This window comes from Oncorhynchus tshawytscha, linkage group LG04 (assembly GCF_018296145.1).
Source record: "Oncorhynchus tshawytscha isolate Ot180627B linkage group LG04, Otsh_v2.0, whole genome shotgun sequence".
Taxonomy (NCBI): Eukaryota; Metazoa; Chordata; class Actinopteri; order Salmoniformes; family Salmonidae; genus Oncorhynchus; species Oncorhynchus tshawytscha.
In genome coordinates this window covers 46,534,829-46,557,601 of record NC_056432.1, presented here as the reverse complement: position 1 = coordinate 46,557,601, position 22,773 = coordinate 46,534,829, and the positions used below count along the sequence as shown (strand labels likewise).

General features: G+C 43.8%; 1 protein-coding gene and 1 long non-coding RNA gene across 2 annotated transcripts in view; one reads left to right on the top strand and one right to left on the bottom strand.

The window, feature by feature from the left end:
• The window catches only part of LOC112248885 (protein prenyltransferase alpha subunit repeat-containing protein 1), a 115,341-nt gene that overhangs the window by 89,774 nt on the left and 2,794 nt on the right, over positions 1–22,773 (top strand). The window lies entirely within an intron of this gene.
• On the bottom strand, positions 19,322–22,008 carry LOC112248884. Its single transcript, XR_002953284.2, has 3 exons — positions 21,675–22,008; positions 19,521–19,613; positions 19,322–19,428 (listed from the first exon to the last, which is right to left on the bottom strand). It is a non-coding gene; the product is annotated as an uncharacterized LOC112248884 (long non-coding RNA).

Genomic DNA, 22,773 nt, shown 5'->3' with positions numbered 1-22,773 from the left:
GGGAACACTAAAATAACACATCCTAGATCTGAATGAATGAAATATTCTTATTAAATACTTTTTTCTTTAATGTGCTGACAACAAAATCACACAAAAATTATCAATGGAAATCAAATTTATCAACCCATGGAGGTCTGGATTTGGAGTCACACTCAAAATTAAAGTGGAAAACCACACTACAGGCTGATCCAACTTTGATGTAATGTCCTTAAAACAAGTCAAAATGAGGCTCAGTAGTGTGTGTGGCCTCCACGTGCCTGTATGACCTCCCTACAACACCTGGGCATGCTCCTGATGAGGTGGCGGATGGTCTCCTGAGGGATCTCCTCCCAGACCTGGACTAAAGCATCTGCCAACTCCTGGACAGTCTGTGGTGCAACGTGGCGTTGGTGGATGGAGCGAGACATGATGTCCCAGATGTGCTCAATTGGATTCAGGTCTGGGGAACGGGCGGGCCAGTCCATAGCATCAATGGCTTCCACTTGCAGGAACTGCTGACACACTCCAGCCACATGAGGTCTAGCATTGTCTTGCATTAGGAGGAACTCAGGGCCAACTGCACCAGCATATGGTCTCACAAGGGGTCTGAGGATCTCATCTCGGTACCTAATGGCAGTCAGGCTACCTCTGGCGAGCACATGGAGGGCTGTGCGGCCCCCCAAAGAAATGACACCCCACACCATGACTGACCCACCGCCAAACCGGTCATGTTGGAGGATGTTGCAGGCAGCAGAACGTTCTCCACGGCGTCTCCAGACTGTCACGTCTGTCACATGTGCTCAGTGTGAACCTGCTTTCATCTGTGAAGAGCACAGGGTGCCAGTGGCGAATTTGCCAATCTTGGTGTTCTCTGGCAAATGCCAAACGTCCTGCACGGTGTTGGGCTGTAAGCACAACCCCCACCTGTGAACGTCGGGCCCTCATACCACCCTCATGGAGTCTGTTTCTGACCGTTTGAGCAGACACATGCACATTTGTGGCCTGCTGGATGTCATTTTGCAGTGCTCTGGCAGTGCTCCTCCTTGCAGAAAGGCGGAGGGAGCGGTCCTGCTGCTGGGTTGTTGCCCTCCTACGGCCTCCTCCACATCTCCTGATGTACTGGCCTGTCTCCTGGTAGCGCCTCCATGCTCTGGACACTACGCTGACAGACACAGCAAACCTTCTTGTCACAGCTCGCATTGATGTGCCATCCTGGATGAGCTGCACTTACCTGAGCCACTTGTGTGGGTTGTAGACTCCGTCTCATGCTACCACTAGAGTGAAAGCACAGCCAGCATTCAAAAGTGACCAAAACATCAGCCAGGAAGCATAGGAACTGAGAAGTGGTCTGTGGTCCCCACCTGCAGAACCACTCCTTTATTGGGGGTGTCTTGCTAATTTCGCTCCAAGGTGGCATAGCAGTTCAGACGTCTTTTGTCCTCGTCTTGTCGTGTCCTGTATATATATATATTTACAACTTTTTTTCACATACATTTTATTTTTATTTTCCATCAACTCATCTTCAAAACACTCTCCTGTAACCCGCCTCACCAATTTATATTTATAAAAAAGTATTATTTACCTCAAATCTGTAATCCTCCAAGAAGCTAGCCAGAAACTCCAAGAAGCTAGCCTGAAACTAGCCAGAAGCTAGCCAGAAGCTAATCCAGAAGCTAGTTCAGAAGCTAGTTAGCTCCTTTACTGGCAAATCGTTAGTATTCAGCTAACCACGGTTTGTGGTCATCAGCTATCCTTTAGCTCGAAAATCTATCGCCAGTTCTGTACGGCGCAGCGCGGCTCGGAACGGAACATACCGGACCAATTTTTCTCTCCATGTCCCTGGATTTCGACTGCTCTCTGGACATTCATACCCGGATCTCACAGCTAGCTAGCTGCTATCCGTGTGACTATCGGCCTTCGTCGATTCCGGAGCAAACATCAATTATTCCGGAGCTAGCCAGCTCCGTCAATCACTCCTGAGTTCCATCAATCACTCCTGGGCTGCAGTCACCTATCCGGACCCGTTTTACTGCCTACGCAGAGCCCCACCGGGCCTTCACAACTGGACTGCCGACGTTATCTACCCGAAGGAGTTATCCGGCTGGCTCCTCCGTCGCGACGTTACCTGAACGCCCATCTGCGGCCTGCTAACCTTTAGCTGTCTTACCGGCTGCTATCTGAATAGACAATCGGACAATTTATTTATTTTTATTATTATTATGTTTTCTTCTTGGGCCTCTATAACTATATCTATTGTTTTTTATTTTTGTTGTTGTTGTGTGATTTGGATTAATCCCCTCTACCACACGGAACCCCACTAATCTACTGACGGAACGCAAGAGGTGGCTAACAACAGACCTCCATCCTATGCTAGCTTGCTACCGATGGCCTGGCTAGCTGTCTAAATCACCAACCAACCTCTCCACTCACTGGACCCTTTTGATCACTCGACTAAGCATGCCTCTCCTTAATGTCAATATGTCTTGTCCATTGCTGTTCTGGTTAGTGTTTATTGGCTTATTTCACTGTAGAGCCTCTAGTCCTGCTCACTATACCTTATCCAACCTATTAGTTCCACCACCCACACATGCAATGACATCTCCTGGTTTCAATGATGTTTCTAGAGACAATATCTCTCTCTTCATCACTCAATACCTAGGTTTACCTCCACTGTATTCACATCCTACCATACATTTGTCTGTACATTATACCTTGATGCTATTTTATCGCCCCCAGAAACCTCCTTTTACTCTATGTTCCAGACGTTCTAGACGACCAATTCTCATAGCTTTTAGCCGTACCCTTATTCTACTCCTCCTATGTTCCTCTGGCGATGTAGAGGTGAATCCAGGCCCTGCAGTGCCTAGCTCCACTCCTATTCCCCAGGCGCTCTCTTTTGATGACTTCTGTGACCGTAATAGCCTTGGTTTCATGCATGTTAACATTAGAAGCCTCCTCCCTAAGTTTGTTCTATTCACTGCTTTAGCATACTCAGCCAACCCGGATGTTCTAGCTGTGTCTGAATCCTGGCTTAGGAAGACCACCAAAAATTCAGAAATTTTAATTCCAAACTACAACATTTTCAGACAAGATAGAACTGCCAAAGGGGGCGGTGTTGCAATCTACTGCAAAGATAGCCTGCAGAGTTCTGTCCTACTATCCAGGTCTGTACCCAAACAATTTGAACTTCTACTTTTAAAAATCCACCTCTCTAAAAACAAGTCTCTCACCGTTGCCACCTGCTATAGACCACCCTCTGCCCCCAGCTGTGCTCTGGACACCATATGTGAACTGATTGCCCCCCATCTATCTTCAGAGTTCGTGCTGCTAGGTGACCTAAACTGGAACATGCTTAACACCCCAGCCATCCTACAATCTAAACTTGATGCCCTCAATCTCACACAAATTATCAATGAACCTACCAGGTACCTCCCCAAAGCCTTAAACACGGGCACCCTCATAGATATCATCCTAACCAACTTCCCCTCTAAATACACCTCTGCTGTCTTCAACCAAGATCTCAGCGATCACTGCCTCATTGCCTGCATCCGTAATGGGTCAGCGGTCAAACGACCTCCACTCATCACTGTAAAACGCTCCCTGAAACACTTCTGCGAGCAGGCCTTTCTAATCGACCTGGCCGGGGTATCCTGGAAGGATATTGATCTCATCCCGTCAGTAGAGGATGCCTGGATATTTTTTTAAAAATGCCTTCCTAACCATCTTAAATAAACATGCCCCATTCAAGAAATTTAGAACCAGGAACAGATATAGCCCTTGGTTCTCCCCAGACCTGACTGCCCTTAACCAACACAAAAACATCCTATGGCGTTCTGCATTAGCATCGAACAGCCCCGTGATATGCAGCTGTTCAGGGAAGCTAGAAACCATTATACACAGGCAGTTAGAAAAGCCAAGGCTAGCTTTTTCAAGCAGAAATTTGCTTCCTGCAACACTAACTCAAAAAGTTCTGGGACACTGTAAAGTCCATGGAGAATAAGAACACCTCCTCCCAGCTGCCCACTGCACTGAAGATAGGAAACACTGTCACCAATGATAAATCCACCATAATTGAGAATTTCAATAAGCATTTTTCTACGGCTGGCCATGCTTTCCACCTGGCTACTCCTACCCCGGACAACAGCACTGCACCCCCAACAGCAACTCGCCCAAGCCTTCCCCATTTCTCCTTCTCCCAAATCCATTCAGCTGATGTTCTGAAAGAGCTGCAAAATCTGGACCCCTACAAATCAGCCGGGCTAGACAATCTGGACCCTTTCTTTCTAAAATTATCTGCCGAAATTGTTGCCACCCCTATTACTAGCCTGTTCAACCTCTCTTTCGTGTCGTCTGAGATTCCCAAAGATTGGAAAGCAGCTGCGGTCATCCCCCTCTTCAAAGGGGGACACTCTTGACCCAAACTGCTACAGACCTATATCTATCCTACCGTGCCTTTCTAAGGTCTTCGAAAGCCAAGTCAACAAACAGATTACCGACCATTTCGAATCTCACCATACCTTCTCTGCTATGCAATCTGGTTTCAGAGCTGGTCATGGGTGCACCTCAGCCACGCTCAAGGTCCTAAACGATATCTTAACCGCCATCGATAAGAAACATTACTGTGCAGCCGTATTCATTGATCTGGCCAAGGCTTTCGACTCTGTCAATCACCACATCCTCATCGGCAGACTCGACAGCCTTGGTTTCTCAAATAATTGCCTCGCCTGGTTCACCAACTACTTCTCTGATAGAGTTCAGTGTGTCAAATCGGAGGGTCTGCTGTCCGGACCTCTGGCAGTCTCTATGGGGGTGCCACAGGGTTCAATTCTTGGACCGACTCTCTTCTCTGTATACATCAATGAGGTCGCTCTTGCTGCTGGTGAGTCCCTGATCCACCTCTACGCAGACGACACCATTCTGTATACTTCCGGCCCTTCTTTGGACACTGTGTTAACAACCCTCCAGGCAAGCTTCAATGCCATACAACTCTCCTTCCGTGGCCTCCAATTGCTCTTAAATACAAGTAAAACTAAATGCATGCTCTTCAACCGATCGCTACCTGCACCTACCAGCCTGTCCAACATCACTACTCTGGACGGCTCTGACTTAGAATACGTGGACAACTACAAATACTTAGGTGTCTGGTTAGACTGTAAACTCTCCTTCCAGACCCATATCAAACATCTCCAATCCAAAGTTAAATCTAGAATTGGCTTCCTATTTCGCAACAAAGCATCCTTCACTCATGCTGCCAAACATACCCTTGTAAAACTGACCATCCTACCAGTCCTCGACTTTGGCGATGTCATTTACAAAATAGCCTCCAATACCCTACTCAACAAATTGGATGCAGTCTATCACAGTGCAATCCGTTTTATCACCAAAGCCCCATATACTACCCACCATTGCGACCTGTACGCTCTCGTTGGCTGGCCCTCGCTTCATACTCGTCGCCAAACCCACTGGCTCCATGTCATCTACAAGACCCTGCTAGGTAAAGTCCCCCTTATCTCAGCTCGCTGGTCACCATAGCATCTCCCACCTGTAGCACACGCTCCAGCAGGTATATCTCTCTAGTCACCCCCAAAACCAATTCTTTCTTTGGCCGCCTCTCCTTCCAGTTCTCTGCTGCCAATGACTGGAACGAACTACAAAAATCTCTGAAACTGGAAACACTTATCTCCCTCACTAGCTTTAAGCACCAACTGTCAGAGCAGCTCACAGATTACTGCACCTGTACATAGCCCACCTATAATTTAGCCCAAACAACTACCTCTTTCCCAACTGTATTTAATTTTTATTTATTTATTTATTTTGCTCCTTTGCACCCCATTATTTTTATTTCTACTTTGCACATTCTTCCATTGCAAAACTACCATTCCAGTGTTTTACTTGCTATATTGTATTTACTTTGCCACCATGGCCTTTTTTGCCTTTACCTCCCTTCTCACCTCATTTGCTCACATTGTATATAGACTTGTTTATACTGTATTATTGACTGTATGTTTGTTTTACTCCATGTGTAACTCTGTGTCGTTGTATCTGTCGAACTGCTTTGCTTTATCTTGGCCAGGTCGCAATTGTAAATGAGAACTTGTTCTCAACTTGCCTACCTGGTTAAATAAAGGTAAAATAAAATAAAATTGCCTATAATTTCCACCTGTTGTCTATTCCATTTGCACAACAGCATGTGAAATTTGTCAATCAGTGTTGCTTCCTAAGTGGACAGTTTGATTTCACAGAAGTGTGATTGACTTGGAGTTACATTGTGTTGTTTAAGTGTTCCCTTTGTTTTTTTGAGCAGTGTATATATACACACACCCACACTACCGTTCAAAAGTTTGGGGTCATTTAGAAATGTCCTTGTTTTTGAAAGAAAATCACATTTTTTGTCCATTAAAATAACATCAAATTGATCAGATTTTTTTTATTTATTTCACCTTTATTTAACCAGGTAGGCCAGTTGAGAACAAGTTCTCATTTACAACTGCGACCTACAAGTGCGACCTGGCAGTTACAACCTACAGTGTAGACATTGTTAATGTTGTAAATGACTATTGTAGTTGGAAAGGGCAGATTTTTTATGGAATATCTACAGAGGCACATTATCAGCAACCATCACTCCTGTGTTCCAATGGCACGTTGTGTTAGCTAATTAAAAGGCTAATTGATCATTAGGAACCCCTTTGCAGTTATGTTAGCGCAGCTGAAAACTGTTGTTCTGACTAAAGAATCAATACAACTGGCCTTTTTTAGACTAGTTGAGTATCTGGCGCATCAGCATTTGTGGGTTTGATCACAGGCTCAAAAGACTTTCTTCTGAAACTCATCAGTCTATTCTTGTTCTTGGAAATTAAGGCTATTCCATGCGAGAAATTGCCAAGAAACTGAAGATCTCGTACAACGGTGTGTACTAGTACCTTCACAGAACAGTGCAAACTGTCTCTAACCAGAATAGAAAGAGGAGTGGGATGCCCTGGTGCATAACTGCACAACTGAGCAAGAGGACTAGTACCTTAGAGTGTCTAGTTTGAGAAACAGACTCCTCACAAGTCCTCATCTGGCAGTTTCATTAAATAGTCTCAATGTCGATAGTGAAGAGGCGACACTGGGATGCTGGCCTTCTAGGCAGAGTTCCTCTGTCCAGTGTCTGTGTTATTTTGCCCATCTTAATCTTTTCTTTTTATTTGCCAGTCTGAGATATGGCATTTTCTTTGCAACTCTGCTTGGATTAGCTATCACAACGTGCCATTGCAACTCAGGAGTGAGGAGTGATGATTGCTGATAATGGGCCTCTGTAGGTATTCCATAAAAAAATCTGCCGTTTCCAACTACAATAGTCATTTACAACATTAACAATGTCTACACTGTATTTCTGATCTGTATTTCTGATGTTATTTTAATGGATAAAAATGTGCTTTTCTTTCAAAATCAAGGACATTTCTAAGTGACCCCAAATGATAATGGACAGTAATAATCCATTGAATATTCATGTTATTCAGGTCTATGACTGCGGAGAAAGTGAAACTGACAGAATATTAATACAGTGCGTTTTACTCTTGAATGTCCTGTTGAAATTAGGCTATTAGCATTCCACAGCTCGCCCTCCCTTTGTTAGTGCAGAGTTGTCTTTCTCTCTCGCTCTTTTGTTAACACATATTTATGTTTCTCTCTCTGCTCTCCCTCTATTCTCTCACTCCCCCCTCGCTTATAAGTCACATGACAACCCTGTGACATTCATCTGACATGAACTCTTAGTACAATCACATTACAATGATACAACTATGACATAAAAGCGTGTAAAAAATGATTATAAGGGTACAGTAGTAGTCTACTGCTTTAATCAGATATTATAATGACTGTATGTGTTTCACCTCTCACTGTTACGTTAAGCTTTCTGTCATTTAATCCACAACCTAGCTCTACACGCTGCGTCTTACACAAACAGGCATCCATGCATACAAGCCCTGAGTGCCTGCCGGTTTCAGCCAAGCATGAGAGTGTGTGTGGGGGGGGTAGAGAGAGAGAGAGAGAGAGAGAGAGCAGTTGTGGTTGTGACTGGGGTGTACCAGGGGTAGTTGAGCGAGTGGGTGGATCTCACTTCAACTAGGGAAAGGGGGATACCTAGTCAGTTGTACAACTGAATGCCTTCAACTGAAATGTGTCTTCTGCATTTAACCTATCTGAATCAGAGAGATGCAGGGGGCTGCCATAATCGACATCCGCATCTTTGGCGCCCGGGGAACAGTGGGTTAAATGCCTTGCTCAGGGGCAGAATTACAGATCTTTACCTGGTCAGATCGGGGATTCAATCCAGCAACCTTTCGGTTACTGGCCCAACGTTCTAACCACTAGGCTAAAAGCCGCCTACTGGAGCACACTTAGCCAAAGCCCACTCATATAATTCTTGAGCATTTCTCTGAGGTCACACAACTAGAAGACAGCTCAGGGAGAGAGGGGGAGGTAGATAATGGAAAGAAGGAGAGGAAAGAAAAAGTGGTAAGGCCTGAGGAGATATTGTGCCAGGGAGAGAGGTGGAGGGAGGGAAGTTGAGGGAGAAAGGGCTCAGGGTGAGAGGAGGGAGGGAGGTTGAGATGGCTCAGGGTGAGAAGAGGAGGAGGAAGGGAGGGTGAGTTAGAGAAGGGAGAGAAAATGAGTGGTAAGGTGTGATGAGATATCGTACCAGATAGAAAGGGGGAAGGTGGATGAAGAGATGAACCCAGAGTGTTGGAAAGCTGGGAAAAAGGTGACAGGGAGGCAGGAAAGGTGAGGGGCAGGGAAGATGGGAAATAGGCAGTCAGCGAGGCAAAGGGAAGAAGATATGGCTCAGGGGCCTATAGAGTCTAAGAGATAGCTCTTTGGTCTCACACACACACAGCTTTCAGATTTGGTATCTGAGCCAAGGCCACACACACACACGCTCACAGACAGATACACTGACACAGACAGTGTATCTGCACACACACATTGAAGGTACTGAAATAGCACCAATATTTTTATCTCAGTGCAGAGTGGAAATGGACAGAGAATATTAGTCCTTTCTGTGGAGATAAAGATGACTCAGGCTGGCACTACATCTGTTTTCAACAGTCAGATTGTATTGTAATATGCTGACCAGATCGGGAACGCGCATGCTCCATCGCAAAGCATGTTGATTTTGTCCATCCACACCAGACACGATCAGGACACATTTTGAAATATCAAAACAAACTCATGAAACGCATGAAACATTCATTTCAATTTAGCTAGCTAGCTTGCTGTTGCTAGTACATTTTTCCAGGGATATAGACATTGGGTTGTTATTTTACCTGAAATGCGCAAGGTCCTTGACTTAATCCACAGATAAAAAGTAAACCTAGTTAGTTTCTAGTAATCTCTCCTCCGTCAGTCTTCTTCTTCTTCTTTGGACTATACAGTCGTGGCCAAAAGTTTTGAGAATGACACAAATATTAATTTCCCAAAATGTTGCTGCTTCAGTGTCTTTAGATATTTTTGACAGATGTTACTATGGAATACTGAAGTATAATTACAAGCATTTTATAAGTGTCAAAGGCTTTTATTGACAATTACATGAAGTTGATGCAAAGAGTCAATATTTGCAGTGTTGACCCTTCTTTTTCAAGACCTCTGCAATCCGCCCTGGCATGCTGTCAATTAATTTCTGGGCCACACTGATGGCAGCCCATTCTTGCATAATCAATGCTTGGAGTTTGTCAGAATTTGTGGGGTTTTGTTTGTCCACCCGCCTCTTGAGGATTGACCACAAATTCTCAATGGGATTAAGGTTTGGGGAGTTTCCTGGCCATGGACCCAAAATATCGATGTTTTGTTCCCCGAGCCACTTAGTTATCACTTTTGCATTATGGCAAGGTGCTCCATCATGCTGGAAAAGGCATTGTTCGTCACCTAACTGTTCCTGGATGGTTGGGATAAGTTGCTCTCGGAGGATGTATTGGTACCATTCTTTATTCATGGCTGTGTTCTTAGGCAAAATTGTGAGTGAGCCCACTCCCTTGGCTGAGAACCTTGGCAACCCCACACATGAATGGTCTCAGGATGCTTTACTGTTGGCATGACACAGGACTGATTGGTAGCGCTCACCTTGTCTTTTCCGGACAAGCTTTTTTCTGGATTACCCAAACAATCTGAAAGGGGATTCATCAGAGAAAATGACTTTACCCCAGTTCCCAGCAGTCCAATCTCTGTACCTTTTGCAGAATATCAGTCTGTCCCTGCTGCTCTTCTTGACACTAGGCCATCCTCCAAAAGTCTTCGCCTCACTGTGCGTGCAGATGCACTCACACCTGCCTGCTGCCATTCCTGAGCAAGCTCTCTACTGGTGGTGTCCCGATCCCACAGATGAATCAACTTTAGGAGACGGCCCGGGCGCTTGCTGGACTTTCTTGGGCACCGCCCTGAAGCCGCCTTCACAACAATTGAACCGCTCTCCTTGAAGTTCTTGATGATCCGATAAATGGTTGATTTAGGTGCAATCTTACTGGCAGCAATATCCTTGCCTGTGAAGCCCTTTTTGTGCAAATCAATGATGATGGCACGTGTTTCCTTGCAGGTAACCATGGCTGACAGAGGAAGAACAATGATTCCAAGCACCACCCTCATTTTGAAGCTTCCAGTCTGTTATTCGAAATCAATCAGCATGACAGAGTGATCTCCATCCAGCCTTGTCCTCGTCAACACTCACAGCTGTGTTAACGAGAGAATCACTGACATGATGTCAGCTGGTCCTTTTGTGGCAGGTCTGAAATGCAGTGGAAATGTTTTTTGAGGATTCAGTTCATTTGCATGGCAAAGAGGGACTGCAATTAATTGCAATTCATCTGATCACTCTTCATAACATTCTGGAGTAAATGCAAATTGGATGATACAAACTGAGGCAGCAGACTCTGTGAAAATTAATATTTGTGTCATTCTCAAAACTTTTGGCCACGACTGTATATGGCGGTTGGCAACCAACTTTAAGGTGCATTACCACCACCAACTGAACTGGAGTGTTGACCTCATTTCATCTTTCAATCGCCCACACTCCTAAAAACCAATAAGATGATGGGAGAGGCGGGACTTGCAGCGTGTCAACCAAGTTCTATTTTAGCACCTGGCTACGCAAACGCTTGCAAGCAGTTTTGATGAAATTATTGAATAACATGTACTGTATGTGTAAGTTTATTTTGCAACACTCACGCACGTAACGCGAGTGGTGTGGTCCACATGTAAGCCACCAGAAAGAGCACACAATAACCAAATATTAATAATATCACTCAAGTAAAGATAAATTGTACTCCACACTTCATACCCTTTACCTGTCGTGATGAAATTACATGTTTTTGTCAATAGAAATGCCATTGCCAGTGGAGTGTAGTGAGGCTAGAACATGACAGATCTTCCAACAACACTATCTATCACTACATGACTGTGTGTGTTTCTGAGATAGTGTCTTGGTAGTACTGTCTGAGAAATGCTGTTGTGTTCACCCTTCAGTGTTGATCTTCAACCCCAGTCTGACACAACCTAGTGTTTGTTCCTGTCAGACAGTGGAGGACAAACCACTTCTGTCACCCCACAGATGTCATCCCTGTGTGTGTGTGTGATGCTGAAGGTTTTCCAGCCTTGTCAACCTGCTCTAACACACACTGAGCTAAGCTAAGCTGACTTCAGAGGTCCTGTGTGTGTGTGTGTGTGTGACAGAGTATTAGACAGCTTGTTCATTGTTGTATATATGAGTGTTTGTGCTTAATCAATGGGCACCAGTGAGAGGATTTCTATCCCCAAGGCCACTGTCAAATATACATACACACACACACACACACACACACACACACACACACACACACACACACACACACACACACACACACACACACACACACACCACTGGGGTAGATGTATACTGTATGTGATGAACAAACACCACTATCTGATTGTGTATTCCCGACTGCCTCCCATCCTTGGTGTAAATTATTTGTGATCAGTAACTGGGGTTTTACAATGACAGGAGGGTTCACTGTCCATGCTGTCTCCGTCAGAGAACAGTGTCTGTATTATGTCTGTCTTTTCTTGCTTTTCCATTGGTCGAGAGGACAGTAGGTGCTGTATTTCCATTGGTGGACAGAGGTTTCTGTATCTGACTTTCTGGGTGCATCTCAATAGTCGTAAGTCCACACCTCATATCCTTTCCTTGAGATACCTGAGATGAGAGGAGGTGGCCTTGTGAGACTATTGAGATGAAGGAGAGGAGGCCACGTTAGACTATTGAGATGCGTCCAGTGTAAAGATCACTTCCTTCACCTGCCGTCCCAGTGGAAGTCATTACCGAGGCATCTCCATGACAACCCAGCAGCACACCATGACAATCCGGCAGCAGCTTGCTCTGCGTGGGGAGATTCAGCCAAGCATGATCACAACAACTATAACACTCCCACCCTGACTGACTACTATAGACAGACAAGATATAGAGGAAATATGTTTATCATTGGTTCTGAAGTGTAGATCCAGGTTTCGATAATTGTACAAGTCAAGAGTTATCGCTACATACTGTATGTATGTATTTATAGTATGTTTTGCTGTTTGGTCTATCTGTGGTTTATATTTATCTTAAACAGCCTTTAAAGAGTGACTGAACTTCCTGATTTGGCCTCATTTTGAAGCTTCCTATATGAAAAAAATACTATAGTATACTATAGTTTAAATACGGTAGTATTATTATATTTATATACTATAGTATTCAGTTATGTTTTTGTTGACTTCAATGTAGTACTTACTGTAATGTTTTTTCTTACATGACTGTAGTATATTATAGTATTCACTGTAGTGTTTTTGTGGACATGACTGTAGTTTACCATACTATTCACTGTTTGTGTTTTTGCGGACATGACTGCAGTATACTGTAGTATTTACAGTAGTGTTTTTGCAGACATGACTGTAGTATATTGTACCAACAGCTAAAATGGCACAACTACCAGACTACGCCTGTTACTGCTTAATGAGGTGAACACCTCAACCAGAACACAAGACACACAGATTCGTGACAGGCCACCTATTGAGTTGGGTCAACTGTTCTGAGTAGGCTTGGGCGATATACTGTATATATCGTATACTGGGGTATTTGTAAATAGCCACAGGATGTTTTTTGCCGTTCAAACTATTTATTTGAATTGTTTCAATAAATTTCAAAATTTGTAGCAACTTTTTAAGTAAATACCTACAGTCAACTTGTGCAATACTTTAGGAAATAAAGCAGATCGCGTTCTTCCTATCACCTGTCACATTATTTTACATTATGAAGGTAGTTTCCCAGAACAGTTGAGCCAGTCGCGTTTGTTTGTAAATAGCACGACGGGAGAAAGAGAGAGCAGTTGAGTCCAACTGTATATTGACAGGGGTCGCATTTCAAATCAAATCAAATCAAATCTTATTTGTCACATACACATGGTTAGCAGATGTTAATGCGAGTGTAGCGAAATGCTTGTGCTTCTAGTTCCAACAATGCAGTAATAATCCAACAAGTAATCTAACTAACAATTCCCCCCAAAAAACTACTGTCTTATACACATTGTAAGGGGATAAAGAATATGTACATAAAGATATATGAATGAGTGATGGTACAGAGCAGCTTAGGCAAGATACAGTAGATGGTATCGAGTACAGTATATACATATGAGATGAGTATGTAAACAAAGTGGCATAGTTAAAGTGGCTAGTGATACATGTATTACATAAGGATGCAGTAGATGATATAGAGTACAGTATATACGTATACATATGAGATGAATAATGTAGGGTATGTAAACATTATATTAGGTAGCATTGTTTAAAGTGGCTAGTGATATATTTTACATCATTTCCCATCAATTCCCATTATTAAAGTGGCTGGAGTTGAGTCAGTGTGTTGGCAGCAGCCACTCAATGTTAGTGGTGGCTGTTTAACAGTCTGATGGCCTTGAGATAGAAGCTGTTTTTCAGTCTCTCGGTCCCAGCTTTGATGCACCTGTACTGACCTCGCCTTCTGGATGATAGCGGGGTGAACAGGCAGTGGCTCGGGTGGTTGTTGTCCTTGATGATCTTTATGGCCTTCCTGTAACATCGGGTGGTGTAGGTGTCCTGGAGGGCAGGTAGTTTGCCCCCGGTGATGCGTTGTGCAGACCTCACTACCCTCTGGAGAGCCTTACGGTTGTGGGTGGAGCAGTTGCCGTACCAGGCGGTGATACAGCCCGCCAGGATGCTCTCGATTGTGCATCTGTAGAAGTTTGTGAGTGCTTTTGGTGACAAGCCGAATTTCTTCAGCCTCCTGAGGTTGAAGAGGCGCTGCTGCGCCTTCTTCACGATGCTGTCTGTGTGAGTGGACCAATTCAGTTTGTCTGTGATGTGTATGCCGAGGAACTTAAAACTTACTACCCTCTCCACTACTGTTCCATCGATGTGGATAGGGGGGTGTTCCCTCTGCTGTTTCCTGAAGTCCACAATCATCTCCTTAGTTTTGTTGATGTTGAGTGTGTGGTTATTTTCCTGACATCACACTCCGAGGGCCCTCACCTCCTCCCTGTAGGCCGTCTCGTCGTTGTTGGTAATCAAGCCTACCACTGTTGTGTCGTCCGCAAACTTGATGATTGAGTTGGAGGCGTGCGTGGCCACGCAGTCGTGGGTGAACAGGGAGTACAGGAGAGGGCTCAGAACGCACCCTTGTGGGGCCCCAGTGTTGAGGATCAGCGGGGTGGAGATGTTGTTGCCTACCCTCACCACCTGGGGGCGGCCTGTCAGGAAGTCCAGTACCCAGTTGCACAGGGCGGGGTCGAGACCCAGGGTCTCGAGCTTGATGACGAGCTTGGAGGGTACTATGGTGTTGAATGCCGAGCTGTAGTCGATGAACAGCATTCTCACATAGGTATTCCTCTTGTCCAGATGGGTTAGGGCAGTGTGCAGTGTGGTTGAGATTGCATCGTCTGTGGACCTATTTGGGCGGTAAGCAAATTGGAGTGGGTCTAGGGTGTCAGGTAGGGTGGAGGTGATATGGTCCTTGACTAGTCTCTCAAAGCACTTCATGATGACGGAAGTGAGTGCTACGGGGCGGTAGTCGTCTAGCTCAGTTACCTTAGCTTTCTTGGGAACAGGAACAATGGTGGCCCTCTTGAAGCATGTGGGAACAGCAGACTGGTATAGGGATTGATTGAATATGTCCGTGAACACACCGGCCAGCTGGTCTGCGCATGCTCCGAGGGCGCGGCTGGGGATGGGGATGCCGGCTGGGGATGCCGTCTGGGCCTGCAGCCTTGCGAGGGTTAACACGTTTAAATGTTTTACTCACCTCTGGAATGCTACCCTTGCACGGATTTCATCAACCTTGTTGTCAAGAGACTGGACATTGGCGAGAAGAATGCTAGGGAGTGGTGCACGATGTGCCCGTCTCCGGAGTCTGACCAGAAGACCGCCTCGTTTCCCTCTTTTACGGCATCGTTTTTTGGGTCGCCGGCTGCGATCCATTCCGTTGTCCTGGTTGAAAGGCAGAACACAGGATCCGCTTCGTGAAAATCATATTCTTGGTCGTACTGATGGTGAGTTGACGCTGATCTTATATTCAGTAGTTCTTCTCGACTGTATGTAATGAAACCTAAGATGACCTGGGGTACTAATGTAAGAAATAACACGTAAAAAAAAAAAAAACTGCATAGTTTCCTAGGAACGCGAAGAGTCCGTGTTTTTTTGCTTCAATAGAATAATCCGGGATATGAACCTATAGTTTCACTTCACATAAAATACATTAGTTCAACACATTCTGCAGAAGTCAAATGCTATTTGGCTGGCAGCCACACAAGTAAATTAGTTTCAATGAAAAATAAAGGTATTTCTTTGAAAAAACGATGCATGGCCATCATGTTTCTAATATTTATCATAGAAAGAATGTAGCCAGCTACATTTCCCATGTTTTACTGGAGCAAAGTAGGCTGGCTACACTGAGGAAAGTGCAAAAATGTGTCTGATGCTGAGCAAAAATAGCATCTGCGTGTACACATGCTGCTTCAGAGCCAGTATTGTTCTTCCTTCAGACAAGCATGTGTCAAAACTTTTATCATTTGCACAATGTCTCTCGTTCACATTCGCCTGTAAATGTCCAAACTCACCAAAAATATATAATTCGGTTGCTCCTGACCTACATAACTTTAGGAGCTGGATTGCCTGTCTTTGCAATTCGTTTAGTTTTGCTTGTGCTCGTTAGCATATTTAGCTAGCAGACTCCATGGAAATTCACTATTACTTGTGCTCATTTTGTTAGTACCCTGGTAATGAAATCCAATGGGATTCTTTTTTTTTGGTGGCTTTTTGCCCTTTTTTGTGCATTTCCTTTGTTTTGCTAACTAGGCCTGCTTTATGGCTATGCTTGCTACTTTTGTTTAGCTTCATATTGTTTGTTTGCTTGCTCTGCTATGTCCCCAAGAACACAGTGGCCTCCATCATTCCTAAATGGAAGAAGTTTGGAACAACCAAAACTCTTCCTAGAGCTGGTCGCCCTGCCAAAATGAGCAATCAGGGGAGAAGGGCCTTGGTCAGGGAGGTGAACAAGAACCCGATGGTCACTCTTACAGAGCTCCAGGGTTCCTCTGTGGAGATCGGAGAACCTTTCAAAGGGACAACCATCTCTGCAGCACTCCAGCACTGCAGCACTCCACCACCTTTATGGTAAAGTGGCCAGACGGAAACCATTCCTCAGTAGAAGGCACATGACAGCCCGCTTGGAGTTTGCCAAAAGGCACCTAAAGGAGTCTCAGACCATGAGAAACAAGATTCTCTGGTCTGATGAAACCAAGATTGAACTCTTTGGCCAGAATTCCTAGCGTCACGTCTGGAGGAAACCTGGCACCATCCCTACGGTGAAGCATGGTGGTGGCAGCATCATGCTGTGGGGAAGTTTTTCAGTGGCAGGAACTGGGAGACTAGCCAGGATCGAGGGAAAGATGAACGGAGCAAAGTACAGAGAAATCCTCTAGATCGCTCAGGACCTCAGACTAGGGCAAAGTTTCACCTTCCAACAGGACAATGACCCTAAGCACACAGCCAAGACAATGCAGGAGTGGCTTCAGGACAAGTCTCTGAATGTCCTTGAGTGGCCCAGCCAGAGCCTGGACTTGAACCCGATCGAACATCTGTGGAGAGACCTGAAAATAACTGTGCAACGACGCTCCCCATCCAACCTGACAGAGCTTGATAGGATCTGCAAAGAATGTGAGAAACTCCCAAAATACAGATGTGCCAAGCTTGTAGTGTCATACCCAAGAAAACTTGAGGCTGCTTCAACGAAGTACTGAGTAAAGGGTCTGAATACTTATGTAAATGTGATATTTCAGTTGTTTTTTTTATATACATTTGCAAACATTTCTAAAAACCTGTTTTTGCTTTGTGGCAAAATTGGGAAGAAGTGGAATAATAAAATACGTGTGGGGAATAACAGTAGTGTTCTTTTTGAATAAGCATATAATTACTCAATATTATTGTCCATTGTTAAGAATGAGAATTGTTCCACTGATCAGACTAAGTAAAGTAAGTAGATCAAATCTCCTGAAAACAAGATTGCATTAATCTGCCCCTACACCCTAACCAAATTATTTCTCTATTGTCCCCCCCTCTAGAATCAAACTTACACTTTTGGGTTCACTGTCTGTTAGACAAAATGTTTTTCGTAGTTACAAATTAGGTCACCCTACCAAACTTTCCTGCTAAAACATATTGTAGGTCTGTCTGCTGCCTTTTCGTAATCACAACCTAAATTCCAATCACCAAACAAGGGGACTAATGTAATGTGGATTAAATTGACTTTGGTGCATGCAACCTACTTTTGTTGTAAACAGTGCTGCTCTTTTTACAGTTTTATAAACTCAGCAGAGAACGTTCTCTCTCTATTCAGCTCAAATCTAATCTTGAGTGGTGTTTCTTTAAAAAGTGCATCCAATTCCCTTGATAACCTTACATAACTAGACCAATCATATACTTCAATGTGCCGCGGTTCAGAGGTTCCACTTGTGATGTTAAATTACAGGCTCATATCCTCCGATTTCAACATTGGACTAATTAGAAAAATAAAAGCATACCAGCATACATTTCCAATGTTTGAGATATAAGAAGTGTGGCGTGTGAAGAGGGTCAAATGTGTGTGTTTCATGGTCAATGCGTGAGAGTTGCCAGCACTGGTATACATACATTGATCAACAAAAAATGTATGTTTCCATGTGACAAAGACAAAACATTTCATGCTTTAAATATCATATTGATGTCCTTATAAAGACCGTATGCTAACACTTACCTAGCAAATAAAAATTTGTGTAGAGTACAACTTCAGCTGTCTAACATGAACTAAAGGGCATTATATTTGTCTATTTGGCCAAATCTAAGGATTTGGTTTTCTAACCACCCACTGAAATGCACATCTCTCTGGGTGAGGTTCTGTCTTCCAGTCTCCAGTGGGCGATTCCATCTATGTAGTATGTACTACAGGTGCAGCCAGGTGACAGGAGGGTTGGAGTGCATGACACTCCATCATGGATATGACAGAGTTCAATAACCACAGGCAGATGTGAAATACCAGAGGATGCCACTCTTCTCATACCACTCTGTAGCTACTGACCAATCGTTGAATCGCTCAGTAGCCTACAGAGTAATATGGGAAGAGTGCAATTGCTGAACTTATGTAGATATTCTAAACAATGTTTTGATAACTTTCAAATGTCCATGTAGAATAAACCATCCTTCACATACTGTAGAAGCAGTGTTCTGCTAATATAACAATGTGCTAATATTATACCTTCCTGTAGTGTGTCCCATATAAGAACAGAGTTCCCTGGCATGTTCGAAGAATACATAGAGCCCCCCACCCTATTGATGGTACCATTCGATTTAATAATAACAAAAGACAATAACAAGCAATCGATGTCTTTTATCATTTTAATGCTGAGTGCAAGGTCTGTCCCAATTCAGACATCAGTATCAACCTGTTACGGTTTTCTTCCGTCGAAGGAGAGTCAGACCAAAATGCAGCGTGGTAATTTAGATTCATGTTTAATAAACGAATAAACAGGAATATACAAAAAAAAACAAGAAACGGACCATGAAAACCTATACAGCCTATCTGGTGAATAACAAAAACACAGACAGGAACAATCACCCACGAAACACTCAAAGAATATGGCTGCCTAAATATGGTTCCCAATCAGAGACAACGAGAATCACCTGCCTCTGATTGAGAACCGCCTCAGGCAACCATAGACTTTGCTAGAACACCCCACTAAGCCACAATCCCAAAACCTACGAAAAACCCCCATACATAAACACAACACAAAATAAACCCATGTCACACCCTGGCCTGACCAAATAAATATAGAAAACACAAAATACTAAGACCAGGGCGTGACACAACCTGTCTTTCAGTCAGAGGACTCTTCTGTCCTCCATCTGTAGAAAAATGAGGATGAGTTGATGAGTGACATGTATTGAAAGTGTAATATTACTAAACACTTATGATGTACCGTCTTGTTAGTAATCACCTTTTGTCTTTTCTGAGATGTTTGGCATGTTGGCATAGATCAGCTCCAGGTCATGAATGAGCCTGACTTCAGCACCTATATCCTACCCAGCTCCTATATTACAGATGGAGGGAGAGAAAGATACAGTCATGGAAGCCAACAGTAAATACACAGTTGAACATAGCCATTCAGAGATCCTGATTCACAGCTAATTCACATGGGACACGTGCCAGCATGGTTGGCTTTACTCACTCGGGCCCAGGAGAAGTCCATTAGCACAGTGGAAGGGGGCACCTCCTTACAACATACAATACAAACATTTTATCTACTTCCCCAGTCAGATTAACTCATGGATACCATTTTTATGTCTGTGTCCAGTATGAAGGACATTAGATATAAAGGCTCTCATTGTCCTTAAAAGGATACTTTAGGATTTTGGCAATCTCATTGAAAAGTTTTTGATTAAGTCCATCTATGTCAACATTTGTAATTGGCTGATGCAGAACTTGTTACTGGATATAATCACAGTCAGCTGGTGAAGTTAGCATGGAGCTAACGTGTTCCATGTTATCTGATGGAACCCGATAGAATGTAGCCTTCTATCACGTGCAAGTAAATCAACGATTTTAATTGGTTGATGCCCATTTTGAGATGCAAAAACTGTTTCAACTGAAACCTTTTCTAATGTTTGCACGTATGGTTCCAAAATGTTTTGCCCTCTGTCTGAGTTAGTGCTCCAGTCTGAGCAGCTCTGTGTATGGATGTGGCTAAATCACAGCCAAATCAGTGACTATTTCCCTATCCCAGAATCTAGACCTCTCGATCACAGGATTCACTGGCTATTTAGCTCAGTCTCTGCTATATTAAACCTCTAGTTCAACCACTCTCCTGTCTGTTCTTCTTACTCCCAATAAGAGGAGACAACTGTTGTCTTCTTGTATGTACACACACAGACCAGAACTGTCCCAATATCTGATGTTTTACTGTTTGTTTTCTGTCGGCCAGAGTCAAGCAGTACCCTATCACATTATGCCTACAGTAAATTATGCACTGGAAGAGCAGGACAGGGGGGGGAGGCCAAGGTCTTCTAATTGAATTAAATTCAATAAGATTTCATTCATCCAAGAATAGGCAATTCAACTAATTTAAAGTTTTCTTTTCAAGTTCTCTACTCCGTCAACTGACTGGTAAAACAAGACAAATGTTGAATGCCTTATCAGAAATGAGCATTTATGCTACAGTTTAACTACAGCTAGGCTAACCTTAAACATGGTCAGAGAGAGCATAGCTAGCCACAGTAGTCATTTACAGTTTATGGCTTTTTTAAATCAACTATTCAACAAAGAATTGTGTCTTTTGACAGGGAGTTATACATGGTTGCGAGAAGATAGGGAAGCGCATTTCTCTAAAATGTTGTGCACAAATTTGTTTACATCCCTGTTAATGAGCGTTTCTCCTTTGCCAAGATAATCCATTCACCTGACATGTGTGGCATATCAAGAAGCTGATTAAACAGCATGATCATTACACAGGTGCACGCAGTAAACAAAATGTGATTGTAGATCCAAATAACCAAACTATAGCCTATCGCCTACTACAATGAGATGCAGCTGTCTTGCCAAACAAATAGGCCCGCTTCAAACATGGAAAACAATGCCACTCATGAGTACAGCAACCCGTTGAGATATGGCACAATACACTGGATCAAATTCGACCCCAGATGCCCCACCCATGAGTCAGTCCTATGTGTTCATTTTGAATATTGTGTGACGTGTATGTGGCATTGTGGGTACTAAACACATTGGCAAGTTCATTGTCTTTTCGGAGAGTATATACCATCATAGACAGAAAAGGTATATGACATTTCTCAACAGCTGCCCGTCATTAACAAATGTTGACACCAATGTTCCCATAGCACTTCAAACTTGTGTTTCTTTCCACGATGCAGTGCCGTTCAAATGCTCTTTGCGTACTCAGCGAATCATTTGGTACTATCAATATCATGCTTCCAGTTAGAATACCCAGTTTGGGTGAAGCTGGATTAGCATTAACAGAACTTTCGACATGGGAAACAGTAACCGAGTATTCCAGCCACTATCTTCCTATGAACAAGTTGCTTTTAAATTAAAGTGTTTGGACAGAAAATCTGCAGCTACAGTAGGATTTTAGGCTAACCTGGGCTGGCTACTCTGTTCCAAGATTGCCAGGAACAGTCAGCGGGGCTGTGGAGCCATTATCCTGGGTGGGTAGGCTCTGCACGCGGAGCTAGCTGGAGCTCGGCAACATCATCACTGCTGGGCTTGGTAGTTTGATGCTGCTCATTGCTCTTTTTCCTCTCTTGGGTTTGTTTGGCGAAGTCAATTTCTGATATAAATCGTGACATGCGGATTCGAGCTTGCTAAATAGGCTACGGCCAATAACACCAAAGCTTTTTAGAACTAGCTGAGAAGCTAACTTAACTCTTTAGTTGTGAGGCAGAGTTGAGTAAAGCAGCTTCAACTGTAAAAATGTACCCCGCCCATCAAATACTACAGGCGGAGGCGTATCATGTTATCCACTTAGCCTACCACAGGGAAGCTTTTTTCCCAGCTTTTTATGGAAAACCAAAGGAATCATACCGAACCATCCCCCAAATAATTCCAGCATCCAAACAGTGCACCAGCCATTGGATGAATGCAAAGAGATCTGTTACAAAACACCAACACTTGTAGGTGTAATGACATTAGGAGATTGTCATTAGATCTACACTCTTGTAGCTTGAATTAATTTATGCATTTTTCTGACAAATTGAACTTTTTTGTCAAAAGAAAAGTCGGGAAACCTGTACCGGTACAGAGTCAATGTGCGGGGGCACAGGTTAGTCGAGGTAATTGAGGTAATATGTACATGTAGGTAGAGTTAAAGTGACTAATCTTTTCAGTCTCCTGAGGGGGAATAGGCTTTGTCGTGCCCTCGTCACAACTGTCTTGGTGTGTTTGGACCATGATTGTTTGTTGGTGATGTGGACACCAAGGAACTTGAAGTTCTCAGTCTGCTCCACTACAGCCCCGTCGATGAGAATGGGGGCATGCTCAGTCCTCCTTTTCCTGTAGTCCACAATCATCTCCTTTGTCTTGATCACGTTGAAGGAGAGGTTGTTATCCTGGCACCACACGACCAGGTTTCTGACCTCCTCCCTCATTGCTGTCGGTGATCAGTTGTGTCGTCTGCAAACTTAATGATGGTGTTGGAGTTGTGCCTGGCCGTGCAGTCATGAGTGAACAGGGACTACAGG